This window comes from Macrotis lagotis, chromosome X (assembly GCF_037893015.1).
Source record: "Macrotis lagotis isolate mMagLag1 chromosome X, bilby.v1.9.chrom.fasta, whole genome shotgun sequence".
In the NCBI taxonomy this organism is placed as follows: domain Eukaryota; kingdom Metazoa; phylum Chordata; class Mammalia; order Peramelemorphia; family Peramelidae; genus Macrotis; species Macrotis lagotis.
The window spans coordinates 325073509-325096546 of NC_133666.1; the positions used below are offsets into that span (position 1 = coordinate 325073509).

Here is a 23038-nt window from a genome sequence, read left to right on the forward strand (position 1 = left end):
TCTTATGAAATTTAACTTTATATACAGCTGAATACCAATTCTCTTTAACTTCTACTCAATGGTTTTTCATTCAGCATTTAGAAACCAAGATGTATATGTTCAGACACTTTTCTGAAGGGGGAAAAAAACCCTTAAAAATACATAAATATAATCATCACCTCCATACCTTTGCTATTCCCAAGTCCCTCTACCAATACCCCCTCCTTAATCTCCTGAGTCTTCTCTTCCTCAAGCTAAATATACAGAGTTCCTCTATTTATCTTTATTCGGCATTATGTGAGTCTTTTCATTGTATTGTTAGCCCTTTTTTGGACACATTCCAGCTTTTCAATATGCTTAAAATGTGGCATTCTCAACTGAACACAAAGTGATCTCATCAGTCCAAAGGACAGCAACCCTCTAATACCTCCTCAATGTGTACACCAGAATCCTACAAGTGCAGAATTAAATTGCATTTTGTTTTACTTCTATATCTCACACATATTTCAGAAGAACTTACAGTCTACTCAAATCCTTATAATGTATATAAGTAATTCATACCTCATAATTTATTATATCAATGAAAGAGAACTCCAGAAATTACTGAGTTTCCCCTTTTAATAGAAAATAACCCTCCTACAATATAATGAATCTTTACTGTCCATACTAATGGAGAAGAGTCATGACATGGATAATTTGAATCAACAGATAATCTAAATATTATTTGGGAACATCATAGTGGCAGCTAGATGGCAAAGTGGATCAAGCATTGGACCTGAAATCAGGTAAATGTGAGTTCAAATTCAGCTTCAAACACCCACTAGCTCTGTGACTGCAGACAAGTCACTTAATCTCTATTCACCTCAGTTTTCCTTACTGTAAAATGATCATAATAATAGTACCTACCTCCCAGGGTTGTTGTGAGGATCAACTGAGATATCTGTAGATCACAATTACTGAAACATAGCAGACACTATAAATATTGCTACTGTTCAGTCACTGACTCTTTTGTGACCCCATTTGGTATCTCCTTAGCAAAGATACTGGAGTAGATTGTCTTTTCTTTCTCCAACTCATTTTACAGATGAAGAAACTGAGGCAAACAGGGTTAAATGACCTGCTCTAGCTAGTATCTAAGACTATATTTGAGCTCAGGAAGATGAGTCTTCCTGATTTTAGCAGAACTGGCACTCCATCCATATTAGCTATTATTAATAGAATTAACCAAAGCATTTTACAGGTCATTTGCCCCTAGTAGATTCAGCAGCATCCTCACCATCATGTATTTATATGGCACTTAAAGGTTTGCAAATGACTTTACAAATTCTTTTATTTGATACTCAAAATAATCCCATGAGATAGATATTATTAAATTCATCCTACAGATGAGAAAATTGAGGCATACAAAGTTTAAGTGACTAACCCAGGATCACACAGCTAGTAATCATCTATGTTGGGATTTAAATTTAGGTATTCCTGATTCCAAATCCAACATTCTATTCATTGTGCCCCTAACTTCTTTTCAGACTTTCTCTCATTCCTCCCAGAACTGGTGTTTCTAAAATATGGAAGTGGTTTACTATTTCCTTCTCCAATAGATTAAGACTAACAGGGTTAAGTGACTAGTCCAGAGTTACATGGCTAATAAGTGAATAAGGCTGGATTATTTTTTGACCACAAGATATTGATGTAGGGAACTATGGGCATAGGGAACGTTGAAAACAGACAAATTTTGTAAATCTTTTGTTTGCATTGTTAAAGGAATCTTCCTTCAGACCTGAGGGCCTGACCTTCAATTTGATCTGTCTTGCATTCTCTTTTGTTCCAGGCAGCCAGGGTGTCCAGGCCTGGAAACACATCTAAAATCACCCAAAAGAGACCCCTCTCCAAAAGGCAAAATCTCCAATGTGGAACTTGGGTCACTCCCAGGTCCACCCCCTCCCATAGATCCTAAGGGAGAATTTAAGGAGATTTGGGGAGGGGGCTCCCTCTCTTGATCTCTCCAGACTTGGAGACTTGGCAGATGGTCTGCCAAGTTTAATTAGCACTCCTTGTGGCCTTTTCCTTAATCTCTACTTATCTTCCCTATCACTTTCTTTTGTGTTGTAATTTCTTTTAACAAATCTCTATTTTCTTTCCACACCTGCATTCCTAGGTCTCTACTATGATTCTTCACAGGCAATAATCGAAGGGTAGCCCAACATTTTAAGACTTTGTGTATATCATTATTAAATTTCAGTTTAAAAGAATTAACTCAATGTTCTATCCTTAGTTATTGTTAAAGCCACCCAGTAAGTTAGTTACCACTCTCCCAACTTTGTGCTATCTGTAACTTCAATAAGCATGCCATTTATGTCTTTATTCAAGTCACTGGGTCAAACAAAGATGCCTCCCAAGAGACATCAGTGAACCTGATTTATTAATAATTACTCTCTGTGCCCAGATAGGCACAGTAGTCTCTGGCCTGAATCTTTTCATATTTTCCTTAAAAATACCATGGGAGACTTTGTCAAAGGTATTGCTAAAATTAAGTTAAACTGTAGCCTAGAATATTTCTCTGATCTACTGCAGAAACTACTACTACTATTACTATTACTATTACTACTAATTACTACTAATAAGAATAGTAAGAAAAAGAAAATAACCTGTTCTTGATGAAATCTTGCTGGCTCTTTATGATTTCTTTTCTGAATCACACTAGACTTCCCTAGACATTTTAAAATTTTTCTAGGAATCTAATGGACAATTCTACTATTTTTACCCTTAAAAAAACCATAGGACTATTTGCCCCATCCTGCTATAGTATTTCTGTTCTCTCTGATCTTTCAAGGTGATAATGGGGAAGCAATCACATTTTGCAGTCATTTCATTGTCTTGGGTAAAGTTAACTCAACAAGGGCAGTAGGTAATCTCTGTTTCCTTACTTACTTTGAGCTTCAACTCATTTTCTTTGGTGCTTTTGAGCTCAAAGATCACTCTCTTTGTAGAAGAAAAATAAAAGAGAGTCTCTGCAAAAGCAAAAGGATCTAGTAAGGGAATCCAGGATTCTCTTGAGACAAAAGGTCCTAATTTCAATTTTGCCACATAGACCCTGTTATTTTTATCTCCAGTCATTGATGGATACTGTACTCACTCACTTTCCTCTCTACTAAGAAATTAATTCAGTGCTGAGTGTTTTCAGATTCATTCATTTATTCAATAAATATGTTATTGTTGTTGTTGTTTAGTCATTTCAATCATGTCCAATTCCATTTGAGGTTTTCTTGGCCAAAAATACTGGAGAGCTTGTCATTTTCTTCTCCAATTCATTTTAAAGATGAGGAAACACCAAGCACCAAATAGACAGCTAGGTGGTACAATGGATAAAGCACCACCAGTCCTTGAAGTCAGGAGTACCTAAGTTCAAATTTTTCCTCATGAAATAGAGGAAATATTAGACAGTGAAATATGTTTTATAATTATTAGTCAATACTTTTGGTACAAACTACATACCTTGGCCTACTCCCATTCCAAAGTTCAAGTAAAGAGAAGAGGTCAGTAAAATTTAAGTACTTTGCCCCTCCCTGAAACCATCAATAAAACAACAATGGTCCCTATACCCTAGGCTGAAGGGATTAAGCCTTTAAACTACTGCTTCTCATTAACATTTCTCATTATCTCATCCTCTTCATTCAGAGCTATTAACCCCACCTACGTCTCCCTACTTTCACCTCAAAAACTCACTCCTCAGTTGACTTGCTTGTCTTCCTTAAAGCTAACCCACATTTGGGAAGCATAATTTCCCATGTAAACTCTCTTACTCCTCTACTTTTCCTTATTGCTCATCCTCTCCTGGTAACTTATGTTGTTAAGGTTACTCCTATACCTTTCCTTCCTGCTCAACCTTTCATGGTGTCTTTGGTTGCTTAGGATATTTAGATTACTTAGAGATCAGTGGTTTCCTGTCTTTAGTCTTTCTCCTTAGTTTCTGCTAATCACAGCAATACTTAAATAAACTTTTTGTTCCTAAAATTTCTTCTAGTTCAGAGTTGGTCTTTTACATGAATCTTTTCATGTTCTGACAACCTTTAGTTGGCCACATTTTTCCCCAGCAATACTGAAGACACAAACTATCTGTAACTAGATAAGTTAGTTAACCCTGTTGACCTTAGTTTACTCATTTGTAAAATGAGCTAGAGAAGGAAATAGCAAACCATCCCAAATGGCATCATAAAAAGTCAGAAATATCTGAAAGAAATTGAAAAACAAAGGCAACTAGTAATGCATATTATAAGCACTGTGTAAAGTTCTGGAGATACAAAGACAAAATCAGGTAATCCTTGTCCTCATTACTTGGGCTTTTTTGGGAGGGCAGGGATGCAAATGGATATTAAATGACTTATCCAAGGTCACCCAGCTAGTTAATGTCACATTTGAATTTATGTCCTCCTAACTCTAGGTGCTCTATCCACTATACCATCTAGCTTCTCCATGTTTTATATATGCTACTGGAGGGAATGTTTAAATTTCTAGCTGTTTCTCCTTTAACATACCCTCTATTAAAAAAATAAAAAAATAAAATTTATATTAGGGAAAAAGAGTTCACAACTATATGATTATCTTATTTTAAAGTGGAAAAAAGGAAGATCAGAGAGATGAACTGACTTGTCCCTGTCACACAACTAGGAGGTATTTGACTTATACTTCAATCCGGGCCTTCACTGTGTTCTTTCTTTTATAACACTCATCATATTACCTTGTGTCCCACCTCAAAATTCAATTGTGGCTTTAACATTAATAGAGTATCAGAAATTAGGCCTAGAAGAGATGTTAGGCTTTACTTGATCCAATGATCTCATTTTGCAGAGGAGAAAACTAAGACCCCTACACTTCCATCTCATAGTGGTAACTCCATTTTTCCATTAACAAATGTGTTTGGAGGTTAATTGAAGCAGATCACTTGAAATCTTATCACCCTGTTGATTGACTCAGTTCTTGGTACTCAGCTCCTTCTCAACTCTATCAGTTACCTCTCCCCTCTTGGGAAAGGGCTAGAGGATGGAGCACTAAACTCCTCCTATAGCCTTCCTTTATACAGGTCTGGGATCTGAACTTTGCAGGGAATTTTCCATTTTCTGTTAGCAGTTCTGCTTGGTTCTGATTCCATGAAATTTCATGCCTCCCATACTGGGGGGCCTTTTCAATTTTCTTTTGTGCATTGCCTTCTCCCTTTAGATGGTAAGGGGAGGGGCTGTCTTTTTTTTCCCCTTATTTGTATCTTCAGTCTTTAGCACTGTGTCTAACACATACTGGGTGCTTAATGTTTAATGAATCAAATTGAATTATTCACTAATTGCAGTCTTTTTTCTGATCCTCTTATAAAAGCAAAAGGTATTAGATCCAGCAAGCTAGCTGGCATGATACAAAGACAGCAGGAATAAGAAAGACCTGATTTCAAATCCTGTCTGACACTTATTTGTGTGACCCTGGACAAGTCATTTAACCTCTCTCAGAGGGTTTCCTCATCTGTAAAATAAGAGTAATAATTAAGAGAGATCATGGAATAGTAGAAAATGATATGACCTTAAAGGAAAGAAAATCTAGGTTCAAATTCATCTCTAGACACTTCCTAGTTCTGTGTTCCTGGCAGGTGAACTGACCCCTCTGGACCTCAGTTCCTCTTTTGTAAAATGATTGGGAAGGGGGGGGCGGGGGGGGCCCTTCACTCAAAGACCTCTAAGTTTTTTTCCCCACTTCTAAATCTATGATTCTTTATAGCTAAGGCATTGATTGTATCCATGTCCATATAAATTGTCCTGCCTTAAACACAAACCAGCTGTGTCCTGACTTGGTAAGAAAATACAGCAATGTAGTGGGATTGGAGAGGAAACACTTTGAATTAATTGTCAAAAGAATACAATTGAATCTTGACCCTGTCATTAGTACTATGACCTTGGGAAAGTCATTTCATAACACTGAGCCTTGGTTTCTTCATCTGTAAAATGGGGATAAGACCTATTGCATCTGTATCATAGCTTTACACCACAATTGATGTAAGGAAATTTCTTTGTAAACCACAAAATATTCAAGGAAGTCAATTATTATTTGTATGAAGAGTCCAGATGTAAACCCATAGCTATTGCATGTTGCAGTGAATGCTTGCTCAATTTATTTTAATCAAAGATTGCATTTTACTCAGTCTTTATGTACAATATCATTTTTCCCCAATGTAAAAAGTAATTTTCATATGAGTTTTCATTGAGAAAATGCCATATGTGCGCAGAATGCACAAAGGTAGGTGTGGATTTTTTAATTCCTCTTTTTAGCTCTTCTTCTTCAAAGCAATGGGCTCCCTTGCCCTTTCTGCTTCCTGTGGCTCATGTCCTGACTTCTAGCTCCTAACTTCCATAGCATCTACTGGGGTGTTTTCTAGAACTAAAGGGGAGAGGAGGGTAGCAGAAGTCACCTATCTGTTAGGTCAGCTCTGACATTATAAAATGCCCAGAGACCAGTTTCTCCTACTCCAGGATATTTATCATATTTTTTTGAGGCTTTTCACTATCTCCTGCCTTTATTACACTCTAATTAGAAATAGTGAGTGATAACTCCCAAATTATACCAAAGTTCAATGACTAGACATGGGCAATGAATGTGGTAGACAGAAAGTGGTGCTTTCTTCTACCCTATCTTCTGGGTTATTTTCCACATAGTAGAGATAATAATGGTTTTAGCCCATTTGTCTAGTCTCCTAGGAATGTTTTACTGCTACAATAAATAATTCAACAAAGTATACACCTATGTGCAAAGCACTATAATTCTCAGCATGAAACTCACTCTGAGTAGGTCTGATTCATGTCTAGTTTATGGTCCATTGTGACCCTCAGACCCTTTTTCTGTGACCATACCTCATCCTCATTCCCAATACTATTTTTTCAAGTACTAAGGTTTCCCCTTTGCAATCCTCTTGACTAATCTTTCCCCATTTAGCAAAGCCAAATCTTTTCCCTTGCTCAATGTCCCCTTCAAAACTTATACAGTTTTATCCCTTCTGTCTAATACTATATGATTTTAACTAAAAAAACCCAGTGATTTCTACTATATTGTGATAATTATTTAATGTATTTCTAAGTTAATAGGGACTAAAATATTTGTCCTTAATGGTAGAAGAGTAAACCCAGTGGAAAATGGGAGGAAAAGATAAAGTTCCTTTGTTGTTCTCTATTAGGCTCTCTTTTCACAGTTTTGGGTAAAAACAGAAAATGAGAATATTCCTAAATATCATTCCATTGAAGAACCCTTTCATTCTAACATGCTAGGCCCAGAGTCAGAAAGGCATGGGTTCAAAGTCAACCTCTGATACTGAGTAACCTTGTGACCTTGAACAAACCATGACACCTGTTTCCTCATCTGAAAATAATACCTGGAGCTCCAAGCTTAAAGTTCTCATAAGACTCAAATGAGATTATATACATGCATATATATTGCAAACTTTAAAGGGCTAAATAAATGTCATCTATTATTATTTGATTCTATAATTATATGACTCAAAGTCTTCATCTAATCCCAATTCTACCCCAAGCAAATTCTACCCATGATATTCAGGGAGCCTCAAGGGAAGGAGTGTAGAGAGCTTATATAAGTAAGTTGTTCGGTAGGTGTGAGATAATAGCTAATAAGTACAGTCAGTGAGACTTAACTGAATGCCCAAGCTTCTGCCAGGCATTATGGATTGAAAGAGAAAACAGACATATGGTCCCTGTCCTCAGGGAGCTCAGAATCTAGTTGGGGAAACAAGATTTATATACACAAAACTGAGAATAATAAAGACTCTTGTCTGATCATTTCTCTGGAAGTATGTGATTTAGTCTCAGGCTATGAGAGCTTAGAGAAGAAAGTTTCTGCAAAAAAGGACAATCCTTGGGCAGGAGGGAAGGAAGTTATGAATAAATTGTGGGTGATAGAATGAGCTCAAAGAGTTGTATGTTTTTGCATTGTTTTCTGAGGAAATGGGTCTAGTTTAAGAGCCAGAATTATTTAGGAAAGAGAGTGAAGACTTAAGGTGAGAGCCACCTGAGAAATGATTGATATTTATCAATCAATTATTCAACAAGAAATTATTAAAAATGAGCTACTTTCCAAACACTTCAGCAGGAACCCCAGGTCTTTTTTTTTTTAGGTTTTTGCAAGGCAAATGGGGTTAAAGTGGCTTGCCCAAGGCCACACAGCTAGGTAATTAAGTGTCTGAGACCGGATTTGAACCCAGGTACTCCTGACTCCAAGGCCGGTGCTTTATCCACTACACCACCTAACCACCCTGAACCCTGGGTCTTGAACAAAGATGTAACCTTCTGCTATCCAAAGAGATGACAGAAAGACAAAGCTTCTCTGGGGTGACTATTCCCCAGCCATTCACAGGAGGCTTGGATGGTAGACCAAGGAACAGCATGTGGGGAAGGGTACACCAGAATTCCCTAGCAGGTTGTCAGCCTTAGCTGGTTTGTCAGGGATTTTGTTCCCAGCAGCAATGAATCTGACAGTGAAATCACCAGGCAGGCAGCGACAGGGTCCAGGCTGGCAGCAATAAAAGAGGCCCTCGGGACGGTCTAAGTGGACAATAATTGCAGGTTATTATATATCAAGCTACAGCAGAAAGCAGTCAGCTATTAAGAGTGATTGGGAGAAATAAGCAGGAGGAAGAGGAGGCACAGAAGAAAATGAACAAATACCATGTGCTGAGGTCAGCTCAGGGATAGGGACTCAGGGCAGGATTTGAAGCTGAGGGGGTTGGGTAGAATAGCAACTTGTTTCTAATAAAGTCCCCTTACATTTTGGATGGCAGAGTTTTTTTTTAAATGAATAGATCCTTAGAAATTATATGGCCTGAACTCCTACAGGAGAGGAAAATGAATCCAAGGGAAATGACTTGTCCAAAGTCATTCAGGTGGCCAAGTTAAATGTACCATTTCAAAGTCATATCTTCTGGTCTAAACCCAATTCTCTTCCATTGCTGTCTTATGAAGTTGCTTCTCTTTCCATAAGCACTTTTTCAACCATTCGCTCCTCCAAATCTCACAAGAGCCCTATGAGAAAAGCTAATCAGGAATTCATATACCCATCTTTGGGATGAAAGAATATCAGATAAGGTAAATAATTTGTCCAAATTCATACCAAAGTTCAGAGGCAGAGGCAGAATAAGAGAATCAAAACGTATCAAAGGCTGCAGTCTTCTCTGACCTGTTGGCCCAGCCAATGCTGCTTGGCTGTTCTTTTATCTTTCCCTCTCTCGCTCTCTCTACCTATCCCTTCCTATGTGTTGTAACTTCTTTTAATAAATTTTTGTTTTATTTCCACCCCTGCTTTCTGGAGTCTGAATAATGATTCCTCATAGGCAGAACCAAACTACATAATGGTAAGCCAGCCAAGGAGAAAAATTCCCTGCTCAGACTTGGGAAATTGGATTGAGCTCCATAGCTGTATGTCTCCAAAACCAGTCTCTGCAGGATGCCAACCAGCTGTGCCAGCTAATCATTCTCTGAAACCTGCCTCAATGAAGTCCTCACCAAATGGATTCTGAAAGACCCAGAAGAATCTAGGTCCCAAAGTTTGAAAGGAATGATGCAGGAGGAAAGATAAAAGGAATGTAGAAATTGAGTGGAGATGCAAATTGACTACTACCTACTCTTGAAATGTAAATTAACTACCATTGATTCATTGTTTAATGTAAAATTTGTATCCTGATCTCCTTAGGCTTCACCTTCTACCTAATTCCAGATTCAGTAAGGGAAGGGAATTCACCTTTTGCCCTCTGGATGAGAGGCAAGACATAAAAACATGGGTTGGACTCCCACTCAGGCTGCAGTCTTCTCTGATCTGTTTGCCCAGCCAATACTGCTTGGCTGTTCTTTTATCTCTCCCTCTCTTCCTCTCTCTCTCTACCTAACCCTTCCTATGTGTTGTAACTTCTTTTTACTAAATTTTTGTTTTATTTCCAAAAAAAAAATATCAAAACTGGAAAGGGATCTATAGGTAACCTAATCTTCCATTTTTAGAGAGCTAGAGTCTCTGTTCAAGATCTCATGGTTTTAAGGTCTGTATCTTTCTATTGCACCATGCTTTTTCTCCCCCCACTGAAACACTATCTCCTAACAAAATAAAGATTCAAAGACTTTGGGAAGTCAATGGGAACTCTGAGAATATCTAGTTCAGCAATCCTATTTTACAGAGAAGAAAACCAAGGCCCAGTTAGATAAATCACCTTGCCCAAAGTGGCAACACAGATTGATGGAGTTGCTGAGACTAGAAGTTAGGAATCTTGGTTCCTATTTCTAGTCTCCTTCCACTTTTCTATGTTTCTTCTGCAATTGCACCAAGGAGGGAAAAAGCACCTATGGAGACACAGATCTCTAATCATTGAGGGAGGCTGAATTGTCTGACAAAGAATGATAGAATAATTATTGAGAGAATGAATCAAGAAGAGAATGTAATTAGAAATCAAACAAATTCCATTGTTGCCACAAACTCAGTGGGTAGGAAAATGGTGGAGTCATTTAAGAGAAAAAAAGTTTGTTTAAAATGATAACAACAAGGGCAGCTAGGTGGTGCAGTGGATAGAGCACTGGCCCTGGATTCTGGAGTACTGGAGTTCAGATCCAGCCTCAGACACTTAATTACCTAGCTGTGTGGCCTTGAGCAAGCCACTTAAGTCCATTGCCCTGCAAAAAAAGAAAAACCCAAAACCTAGAATGATAACAATAATAATAATGTTTGTCCTTCATTTTTGAAGCCAACCAGTGACATCATGCATGATATCTTATTCATGATTTTGATTTAAATGAAGCAGAGTTGCACAAAGTCATCAGCCTCGCTTTTTCTTCCAGAGTCCTGGAAGTCCATTTAGCAAGCCAAAAGTTAGGATCATTGGTAATGGCCTGGGATGACCACGTTGTTTTCAATCTTTGACTATGTTCTCAGTGCTCCACCAGCACCTGCTTTAATCACTTGCATGGCCACTGAAATAAATTTTTCGCATCTTTCCATTCTACTGGGGGAAGTCTTCACATGGTTGAGGAAGACCTGCTCCCCACAACCTCCCCATCAATGTAATTGAGGCCTAAAAATTACCATAAACCTGGTTTAACTCCATCTGCCAAGAAACTTTTATTGGAATATGGCTGCTGGGCATGCTACAGCTTCTTAGAGCCACAATTTAGAGATGAGTTCCATAGACATCAAAGATGGATGAGAAATCCTGAAAAATCATTATACCAGATGCTAGTCCTCCTTGAAAACATCAGATATGATGAGGATGATGATGATGATGATATTGTATAACCTAGTACGGTATGTGTTTTAAAAATTCATATTTACTTGTTCATTTGACTCACACAACTCCATATGAGCCTTGTGAGCATGGATTCATGAACACACTTCTAATGAGACCAAACTCTTCCCTGATATTTAGGGCTAGATATATAGATCTGGGAATTATTTGTATAAAGCTGAAATATGAATTCAGGGAGATGAAGAGACAGGACAGAGGGAGAAGAGTAAAGGGTTCAGGACAGAGCCCCATGGGATACTCTTGTTGGTGAGTGTGATGTGGCTGTACATCTAGCCAAGGACACTAGTCAAGTAGGAGGGGAGAGTAAAGAGAAAACATTGTCTAAGGGAAGAGTTTGTCCTGAGCTCCAGTCCTATAGCATGAAATACTTATTGGATATTTTGAACTGAATGTCCTGTAATCATTTCAGACTTGGCATGTTCCAAACCCTCCTCTTTCTGCCTTCACATTTTCTGCAAAAGGCATCAACAATCTTAGATTCGGTGTAACCCTTGACTTCTCCCCCTGAATCACTGCCACTAAAAACTCCCCCCCCACCCCTTATCCCACACCTCCAAAGTCCAAAACACATCTCTTTTCTTCAAAGAAACTTATCCTGACTATCCTAATAGCTTTTTATTTCTCCTCTTAAATACATGAAGACAACTAAAACATGTGTGTATGTGTGTGTGTGTGTGTATAGATAGATATAGATATGGCAATTTATAGGAACAGGCATAGCTTGTCATGCCTTGTTCTATATTAGTTTTCATTAGTTTCATGTTTTAAGATTTACTTGTCCTTTACCCATTCCTTTAAGATGTCCCAATTGAATAGAGAAAAACTCAAACCTAATGAGTCAGCCTGGATCTCAGTTTGAATCCTGCCTCTAACACTCATGAGAAAAGTGACTATGAAGGTTACTTCATTCCTGAGTTTCAGTTTATTCATTATATTTGCCCTGAAAAGGAGCATGGAAGAATGGACAGAAGGTAAGTCTTTGAATGACTAAGACCTAGGCTCCATTCTTTCTCTGTCACATGCTAACAATTTCTCTTATGCTGTGTCCTTTATTTTGACAATCTACATTCTAAGACTATAAATGACATGAATTGTCAATTTCATTGCTACAGAGCATTTTCTCTCAGAAAGTTGCAATTATGTAAGCATACATACAGGCACAAATGCATGTATGCATATATACAGATATACAAAACACACATAGTATCCCAAAAGTCTTAGTGCAGTATATACACATTTATAGGAAATCTAGAGATACATATATATTTACAGGGTATATAGACAGAGGATACATGTGTACACATTTGTATACCCATAAACCTTGCCTCTCAGAAATGGTATGGGGAAAGTTTTTTAAAATCATGAGTAATTTTTTTTCACAGGGACCTTCTAAAGACAGTAGTCCCACTTTTGCTGTCTTAGTAATAACTCTTACAGGGAGAATTGCAGGCTACCTAAAAAAAAGACAGAACTAATATATCTTACTTAGGGTAACATTTATGAGTAGGTGGGTATTCTTCCCAGCACCTCTCAGTTCACATTGTGTAAGCCACTCCTAACAGACTGAAAAAATCTGGGCCAGAAGTCCAGATCCAGGTTTGTCTTCATGTCACATTAAGCATGCCCCTCTTCTACTCCAAATCATCGTTCTGGGTGACACTCATCCCTTCCCCAAAACCCCCTAATAGACCATATTTGGATTCACTTTGGCCGTATGCCTTTGCCTCAGGTCAAAATAAGAGCAAAAATCTGGCTCAACCTAATATCAATTATCTATGACTCAGAATGTGGGAAGAAAGCCAGGGAGTGAGTCACATAGAACAGGAGCACTGACCATTGTCTCTGTGAGTGTATTTATGTGTATACATGTAGGGATGTTTGTATGAATGAGGATGTACAGATATATATACACCCATGGCCTTGTGCCTATAAATTTCTGTTCCTATATATATGTACTCTTTAAAAGAAATAAACAAACAACAGCAACAAAAACAATGTAGAATCTCAGAGTAAGAAATTACCTCAAAGATAAGGCAGATCAACTTTTGTCCAAGTCATGAGCCCTGTCTACAGATTTCTTTGGATGTGATCATCCTGCCTCATCTTGAAGGCCTTCATAGATGGAAAATTTACTCTCCCCAAGGGGGCCCATTTTGTCTTCAAACAATCCTAACTATAGAAAACTTTCTACTTATTGTAATCTTGGGATTAGAAAATATCTATTATAATCTAAACTCTAGAACAGGTTGTCTTGATAATATTTTTAATTTTTAAATTAATTTACTTATTTTTCTAATTAAATATAAAGATAATTTTCAACATTCATTTTCATAAAGTTTTCTCCTTCCCAAGGTCGGCTAGGTGGCTCAGTGGATAGAGCACCAGCCCTGGAGTCAGGAGTACCTGAGTTCAAATCCAGCCTCAGACACTTAATAATTACCTAACTGTGTGGCCTTGGGCAAGCCACTTAACCCCATTTGCCTAGCAAAAACCTAAAAAAGAAATAAAAAAAAAGTTTTCTCCCTCCCACCCTAGAATATCATGTTACACATATTTCTATATTGGTAATTTTGTATAAAAACAATCAGAACAAAAAACCACAAGAAGGAAAAGACAAAAAACATTTAAAAAATGAAAATAGTATACATTGATCTTTATTGAGATTTCATAGTTCTTTCTCTGGATGTGAAAGGCATTTTCCATTGCAGGACTTTTACAATTGTCTTTGATTCTTGTATTGCTGAAAAGAGCTAAGTCTATCATAGTTTAACACAGCACAATGTTGCTACTAAAGTGAATAATGTTCTTCTGGTTCTGCTCACTTCACTCAATATCAGTTTATGTAAGTTTTTACAGGTTTTTCTGCCTAGTCATAGTTTCTTTTTTTTTGCACAGCAATTGGGTTAAATGACTTGCCCAAGGTCACACAACTAAATAAGCATTAAGTCTCTGAGTTCACATTTGAACTCAGGTCCTCCTGACTACAGGATTGGTGCTCTATCCACTGTGCCACCTAGCTGCCCCCTCATAGTTTCTTATAAAGCAATAATAATACATTACATTCATATACTACAACTTGTTCAATCATTCCCCACTTGATGGGGCCCCTCAGTTTCCAATTCTTTTTCACCACAAAAAGGGCATTTTCCCTTTTTTGTAGTCTCTTTGGGATACAGACCTAATAGTGGTATTGCTGGTTCAAAGGGTCTGTAGTTTTATTTTTCTTTGGGCATAGTTTTTTTGTTTGTTTTTAGGTTTTTAGTGTTTTTGCAAGGCAAATAGGGTTAAGTGGCTTGCCCAAGGCCATACAGCTAGGTAACTATTAAGTGTCTGAGGTAGAATTTGAACTCAGGTACTCCTCACTCCAGGGCGGGTGCTCTATCCACTGGAACACCTAGATGTCTCTGGGCATAGTTTTGATAACATTTTTAACAAGGCAAAGAAATAAGCATTTATTAAGTTCCTACCAGCTCTATTCTAAATGCTGGGAAAATAGAAGCAAAAAGAAAGTCTTAAAAAAGGAGAAAGGAAGGAAGGAAGAAAGGGAGGGAGGGAGGGAGGAAGACAAAAGGGAGCTTGGGGGAGGGGAATAATCCCCTCAGAATACCTATGTACCTATTCACCTAGTTATGGTGTTGAAGTCCAGAATACCAAAAACACAGCAAAAAGGAGAATAAAGATTGATTGGCATAAGCCCAGGAAAATTAAAAAAATGGGAGGACAACATAGTTGAGGGATATTTCAGGGTGTGAACACTGCAATGGGGTGGTATATTTCCAAGATGAAACTGCAAAAAGAATCATGGAAGTCTGGAAAGTCAGAAAATCATAGCCAGGAGGCTGTGTTTACAAAATAGTCATCCAAACTGAGTGAAGATCTCTAATGAGAAGAAACCCCCTACCGTGAGAGGAAGTTCATTCTATTTTTTTAATAACTCTGATTAATAGAAAAAATTTTAAATAGGTCTCCCTTTTTCATTCAAACCGAACATGCATCAGTCAGTCAATCAATTGTGAGTATCCCAATGCTGATCCCTACAGAAGCTTTGAATTGCTTCATTTAGAATCTAAACCAATTCATAGCTCTTTACAAAGCCTAGTCTCTTAACTCTACCCTACTCCACCACCACCATCTCATCATCCCTATCAAAATGGCCATATTGGTCACATGAAACTGTAAACTCTTTGAGGAAAGGGCTGTATCTTGAGGGGAAGGGAATTTATTACCCCAGAGCTTAGCATAGTTTAATAAATATTGATTTATTGATTGTTAAAGTATTAAGCCAAACAACTGAAATCAACTTTAGTTCTATAGTTAAGAACTCTCAAGTTCAACTGATTCACCAACCTCTGTCAACCCAATAAGAGGAACTACAGGCATGTATCACCACGACCCTTCTACAAATCTACATCCAGAAACTGTTTCTTTTAAACTATCACCCATAGTTACTGGTTCTGGCCCCTGGGGCCAAACAATAAACATAATTCTTCTTCCATGTGATTACTAACCTTTTCTGTCTTCAATCTTCTCCTCTCTGAACCAAACAGACTGAATTTCTTCAATAAATCCTTGTGTGATATCATTTGCAGTTTCCTCATCATCCTGGCCACCTTCTTCTAGATGTGCTACAATTTACTTTGAGACTTCATTGAAATTATATCCTTCCTAAAAGATATGACCAGAAATGAATGTCATACTCCAGATGAATTTTAATTAGTGATCAATATAGCAAGGCCATCACTTCCTTCATGTGGAATACTATTTCTCTCAGCATAGCCTAGGAATGTATTAGTTTGGACTTCTCATATCACCCTGTTGACTCAGGGATTTACAATCTACTAAAATTCTTAAATCTTTTCCCCACAAGCTGTTATCTGGTTTAGCTTCCCACCTTTCACTACCCTACATGAGTAAAAATGATTCCATGCACCATTTTACTTTTATCTCTTCTAAATAGGGTAAAATTCAATGCAGAACACAGGGGCCCCACCCTTCCAATAAATAATTATTTGCTCTCCACTTATGGGTCCATCAAAGTGTCCCAATTTGTTGTCATCCAAAATTCAGATAAAATACTAGCTATTCCTTAATTTATTTTAATCACTGATAAAGATGTTCAATAAGGCCAAGCCAATGATAGAGTTTTATGACCCTCCCTAAGGGAGGGAAGTAGATCAGAATAGAAAAGCAATATAGAGTGGTGAGAAGAGAAGGGACCCGTTGAAAGTGAAAATGTGGGCCTAAATCTTCACTGTCATTTATTAGTCTTGTGTCTCTGGAGAAGTCATCTAACTTTATCTGCGAGCCAAATGAGAAAATGTCTAAGAAGTGCTCTGAAAACCTTGAAAAAAAAATTTAAAAAAATATAGAAACTTCAAGTGTAAGGGTAAAAGACACTCCTCACAGTCCCTCCCTCTAAGAAGCCTCCTTGAAATAATCTTAACCAGACTGAAATAATATTATCCAATCATTTTTACCTTTGATTTGCACCTATATTTCTGTAGGCTTCACAATTCTTTCTATTCTGTTTCATCATCTTCTTTAGAGTGGAATATAGAAGATGATAAAGACCAAGACTTGGGAAGTCACTACAATGACCATCAAAATGACACATACCCTGTTTACTCTATTTCCATTCTACTTGCTCTTTCTATTCATTAAAGTCCAGTTCTACCCTGTACTCTTTGTATGACCCCTGGAAATTCACATCACATCTCTATATCTCAGTTTCCTAATCTGTAATATTAGAGACATAGACCTCTCTTTAGGTCTACTTTATAAGATTATGTAATATGAATTATGCAACAGTGAAACTGTCTTATGTGGCTTCAAAGATCTTTTAAGCATTATCAGCTTTATCAAAATAATCATATCAACTCCCCAAATAACCACTTTGTGGAGGAGCTAGCCACTTAAGAGAAACTAATTAAAAGGAGAAATTAATAAATATAATAATTTCACCAATTGACTTGATATTTATTATAGGGTAAGGGTCTTGGGAAGCATCCAAAAGGTACCTTTTCATGAAATAAGGCCAACTAGCACCTTGTTGATAAGACACAAGGACCTCAAGATGAATACCTAACTAAATATGAAAAACAGAGGTCTTGCCAGAGGGTCAAAAGATTATGTTGCAATGAAAAGTCTCTGTAGCATGTAAAAACAAAGTGGTCATGTTTTTTTCCTCTCTTTTCTTACTTTCTTTGAGAAAACAAAACCAACCTGAAGGAAAGTAAAGATCAGCATTATAGAGAGGAGGAATATAGTGCCACTACATACTTCCAGGAAAAATTGATAATAATTTGCAGTATAAATAGAAGAGTCAGACATGTACTGAGGCATGACTGAGAGGGACAAAAAAGGGCAATGTTCATTATTCCTGAGACTTACGAAGGAGAGCAATTTTGAATTCCCTAAGCAACATGACCCCAGAATCGAGATTTCTAAAAAGAAAAAGGAGATTTCTGGGGATTTCCAGCTTTGGGAATTGCTTCATTTGGTAAAATTACCTTTGAAAGTTTCCAAAATCAAAAGTTTTAAGATTTGACCTCAAAGGGAGAGAGGGGGTGAGGGTAAGGGGGCGGGGAGAAAGAGAGAGAGAGAGAGAGAGAGAGAAAGAGAGAGAAAGAGAGAGAGAAAGATTTTTCATTGCAACATAATCTTTTAACCCTCTCCCCCAAAATCATCTTTTTATCCTGCACTACAGCAAAGCCAGTCAATAATACAGATAGTACAAGTCAATTGGAAAGGTAAATGTGTGGTCAGCTGCCACCCAAAAAATTTCTTCCAGGGGTATTTTAAACCACAGAACAAAGAGACCCTACAAGTTTGAAAAACTGTTCTCCCCAAGGATTCTGAGGAAAAGAGGGACTCACTAGAATACCAAAACTTTGTCCTAATAACAACCCTACATCAGTTCCTTTTCTAGAGGAATTGATATGGTATTTGAGTGTGTGTGTGTGTGTGTGTGTGTGTGTGTGTGTGTGTGTGTGTGTGTGTTTTAACTGCTTATAGGTTCCTATAAGATCTTTCAATTGCATGCAAATTATTTATGAATAAACTAAGTTGTCCTGTAGCCAATATGTATTTTGTATCTTGAGTACTTATAAAATATCTGAGGATCCCTTTTCCTTTATTTAGGAAAACTTAGGCAAGAGATATTACCCGAGTTTGAGATTTTCCTGAAGCAACTCTATGTAACATAATAAACCAAAGAGAGAAAATTGCCCTCCTAGGGCAGCCTCCCTAGCATCCAAATCAGATCAGACCAGACATTTTTTATAGGGCATAGGTTAAAGGATGACTTTCTGTGAATCTGTGATTGTCTATCACTATAAATGCTCCATCTATTCTTCTAGCACACAACCTCTGTCTCCCTGAATAGATGATCTTAATGAACTTCTGTGGCCAAAAGTATTCATTACCTAATAGCCAAAGTAGGTCTGATGAGCCTTCTTGAACTTGACTAAACTGGTCCTCAGTATCTAACATAGTCCTGGAAGTACTCAAAGCCTTTACATCTGAATTGAAACTGCCAAAGTTTGCTGCCATCGTCTTTGAATCTGATATCACCTCCATAACACAAGATATCAAAATAAAGAAACTAAAAGTAATGAATTTGATATCAATCATTGTGGCAAAAGTATTTAACTGCCCAATACATTCCAGGAAGTATGCTAGGAGTTGACAATATAGGGACAGTGAAACAAACCCTACTTTCAATGAACTTCCATTCAATACAAGCAATATGTTATAAGACATGAAGCAAAGGAATGAAGAGTTTGTGGTGTCTATTCAGGATCAGGTCATCAATACCAAAAATTTATTCTTAAAGAGCCCAGAACTATCAATCAATTCAGATTATGAGAAGGAACTGTAGAACCTATGGAATTTGTCACTACAATCTGTAAAAATGTTGCACTAACAAAATGTATGACTTAGTAAGTAAAATTCTCTACCAGAAGCTTGGTATCTTTCAAAAATTAACAGACAAGATGGCCCAATGATAGAATCCTGAAGTCAAGAGGACCTGAGTAAAAGATCCTACCTCAGAATCTTAATAGCTGTGAGACTCTGGGCAAATCACTTAATCTCAATTACCTAAAAAATAAACAGCAAAAAAAAAAAAGCAAAAACCAAAACCCTGACAGACTACAACTTTCCATACCATACAGATTTAAAAGTTTCTATAGAGCTTAACAAAGTACACTGGAATCAGACTTTTATTACTGGAGCCTTTGTTCACAATCACCTTAAAGAACTGAAGAACAAAATTTTTAATAGACGGCACTATAACAAGTGTTGATTATCTCCAAGCTAGGAAAAAGGAAAAGATTTCCAAATCTAGAAGAAATTATGACAAAATCTAGGAACAAAATTGGGTGAATATCATCCCCATCATCTTGTTTGCTACTGAAGTGAACCTGAAGGGTTTGGGGTTTTGTTTTGTTTTGTTTTTAGTGAGCCTACAAGTATCTCAATACTTTACTTATACATTTCATATGTATATATATATATATATATATATATATATAAATTACATATTCATGAGAAAATCTTCAGAGCAGAAATCAAAAGGTGTAGCAGTATACTGACTTGTCCAAAGGCTATTTCTATCTGAATTCCATCGAAAATATGAGAATATAATTAATATTAATAATAACACCACAACAGAAATGACATTTTGTAACCATACCCTGAGTGAATGTCTTTTTTCAGTATGGGCAGCTAGGTGGCACCATAGGGCTAGCTGCTATTATAAAAGTTAAAAATAGAAGAGGGTAGCTAGGTGATCCATTGGATAAAGCACTAGCTCTGGAGTCAGGAAGATTCATCTTCCTGAGTTCAAATTCATCCCCAGACACTTAACTATGTGACTCCAGAGCAACCCACATTAACCCTGTTTGCCTTGGTTTCCTCATCTGTAAAGTGAAATTGAAAAGAAAATGGCAAACCACTCCAGTATTTTTAGCAAGAAAATCCTGAATAGGAAAACAACAAGCATCCTTTAATATGTTTCATTGTAGAACAAAGATTTCTATTTTCAAGAAAAAAAAATGCAATTAAGGGGAAAACTGCTATTTATCTGCCACATCCATGAGAAATCTAGCAGTTTGGATAATAAAGCCATAACCAAATCCATCATCTTAATTCTAAAGGTAGCCTATGTTTAATACCATTCATATTGCTATCACTTTGACCCTAAACTATTTCAAAGTCCCTAAAATGGTCTTCCTGTCTTCAGTCTTCTCTCTTTTCACATCTAATCCATCCTGCCTAACATCACCAAGTTAATCTTTCCAATGTATCAATTTTTCTCTGTCATGAGCACCCCCATTACCACCTCCCCTCCACTCAGAACACTGACTTGTCATTTCCTATAAGAAAAAGTTACAACTTCTTATCCTGACATTCAAATCCCTCCACAGATTAGCCCAAATTTACCTGTATTGATTTAATTTCCACTTTCAATAGAACAACAGAAAGAATACTGGCTTTGGAGTCAGAGAATCTGGATATAAATTCTATATCTACCTGTATTGACCTTTGGTACGAGCCCACCTTTCTGGGTTTTATTTTCCCCATCTATAAAATAAGGATTTGTTGTTTTCAATTATGTTATACTCTTCATGACTGGACTGGTAGTTTTCTTGGTAAAGATAAAGGAATGGTTTGCCATTCTCTTCTCCAGTTCATTTTACAGATGAGGAAAATGAGGCAAACAGGTTGAAGTGAGTGGCCCAGGATCACTCAACTAATAAGTGTCAGAGCCCATATTTGAATTCACATATTCCTGATTTCAGGACTAAGGGTCCATCTACTCCACCATCTAGCTGACCATAAAATGAAGTTTAGATGGTCATTAAGACCTCTTTCAGCTCTAAATCCAAGGTCCTACTTTCCAATACAGAATTGGCAGCCCAACTACCTTGGATTACTCAGGGTGATCTACAGACTCATTGAACGTTTCTACTACCCTTACACTACTCCTTCTGTCTGGATTTTCTTCTCTCTCCCAGCTTCAATTCTACGTGGCTGATATGGTCCAATGATTGAAGGAGGACTTCAATTCAAATCCAGACTTAGGCATATATTAGAGGTATGACTTTAGGCATGTTTCCACATGAGAAAAAAAATGAGGGAGAGTTTTTAGATTTGATGGCCTCCAAGATTCCTTCTGAGTTCAAATGTATAATCCATATCAACAAATGACTGGTCTGTACAATGGCAAGAAATCTGTCAGAAATCAAGTTTCTGTTCATGTGCTATATGTTTTAATAAACTTTAAAACTGAATGTGGGGGCGGCTAGGTGGCATAGTGGATAAAGCACCGACCTTGAAGTCAGGAGTACCTGGGTTCAAATCCAATCTCAGATGCTTAATAATTACCTAGCTGTGTGGCCTTGGGCAAGCCACTTAACCCCATTTGCCTGTCTAAAAAAAAAAACTGAATGTGACTAGAAGAAGAATATTGAAACAAGAAAAATCAAAGATTCTTCTTCTTTTGGCCTTGCAACAAAATTTCCCTCTTATACCCATCCACAAATTCCTCTACAACTCAGTAAAGTAAAAAATACTGTCCTTGTCTTTGCATCCTCAACACTTAAAAATAAATGCTGTTGACTGAATGAAGTTTTGAAACTTAATCTAGTTCTATGTTTACCAAATACTATATAACTAGTCATTATAGGCCAAAAGGTTTTTGTTCTTGTCCTCAATTCCTAGAAAAACTAATGATCAAAAATGTATTAAATAAAAGTTATAGAAATTAAAAACAAAATGAAACAAAAATAGAAATGGTGACTTTTTAATGATGAAATTTGGAAAAATGACAGATCTCTCCATTGGTTGGACTTCAGAAGAAAAAAAATGTTGATCCTCAAAAGACTGATTACAAAGAACATTTTTAAACAACTTCCTATAAAGAATGTAAAAAACATGGAAGTCTTGAACCTGAAAAAAATAGGGCAAGAAGCCATCAAAAGAGTGAATTTGTTCTCAAGTGTTTTATTTTGGAGGAGAAGAAAAGGAATGAAAGGCTTTGTTGAATTTTTAAAAATTCACTTACAAAAAGTAGCAACTACTATTCAAGGGAAAAAATATCCTTAGAAATTGTGCGCTGAAAAACATTCGTAAAGGAAGAAATAAAAGGAAAAATATTCAGAACCTCATATTGAAGGAGTAAGTGACCTGGGCCTTGATGCATCAATGGGAATAGTGGGAAGGGCACTGGATCTGAAGTAATAGTGCTTGGTTCTGAATTCCATCTCTGACCTCTGGCAAATTGTTCAATCTCTCTAGGTCTCAGTTTTTTTATCTACACAGTGAAGAGATTGGACTAAATGACCTCTAAGGTTGTTTTTTTCAGCTTTGTCTTATGTACCTGTTATTCTGTTGAATTCAACCTCCCCAAATTATCTCTTGATGCCTCTGTTGGGGTAATTATCTGGGCCCATAAAGAACAGTCTTATTTCAGGTATTTGATTCTTACATTCTGGAATAACAGGACTGATAAAAATTGAAAATCTCCCAAATATGGAAGTCATCTATACCAATGTGTCCATTCAGTTCAGAAATATCCTATTCATTTTCCTTGACCAGTGGTCACTCAGCCTCTGTTTACAAACCTCCAGTGACAGACAGGAAGTTTATTTCTGAGAACTAATGGGTGGGTCTTTGAGGTAAAGACAGAGAATAGAGATGTTCTGTGGTGATCATGGTAAGGAGTTTCAGGAATCT

At 37.1% G+C, this 23038-nt stretch overlaps 1 long non-coding RNA gene across 2 annotated transcripts in view; it reads right to left on the bottom strand.

Moving 5' to 3' along the window:
* Window positions 1–23038, bottom strand: part of LOC141500565 (uncharacterized) — a 93662-nt gene that overhangs the window by 63776 nt on the left and 6848 nt on the right. For both annotated transcript variants that reach the window (XR_012471966.1, XR_012471967.1), the window contains exon 2: window positions 15808–15964. This is a non-coding gene — a long non-coding RNA (uncharacterized LOC141500565). The remainder of the gene's footprint in view (window positions 1–15807; window positions 15965–23038) is intronic.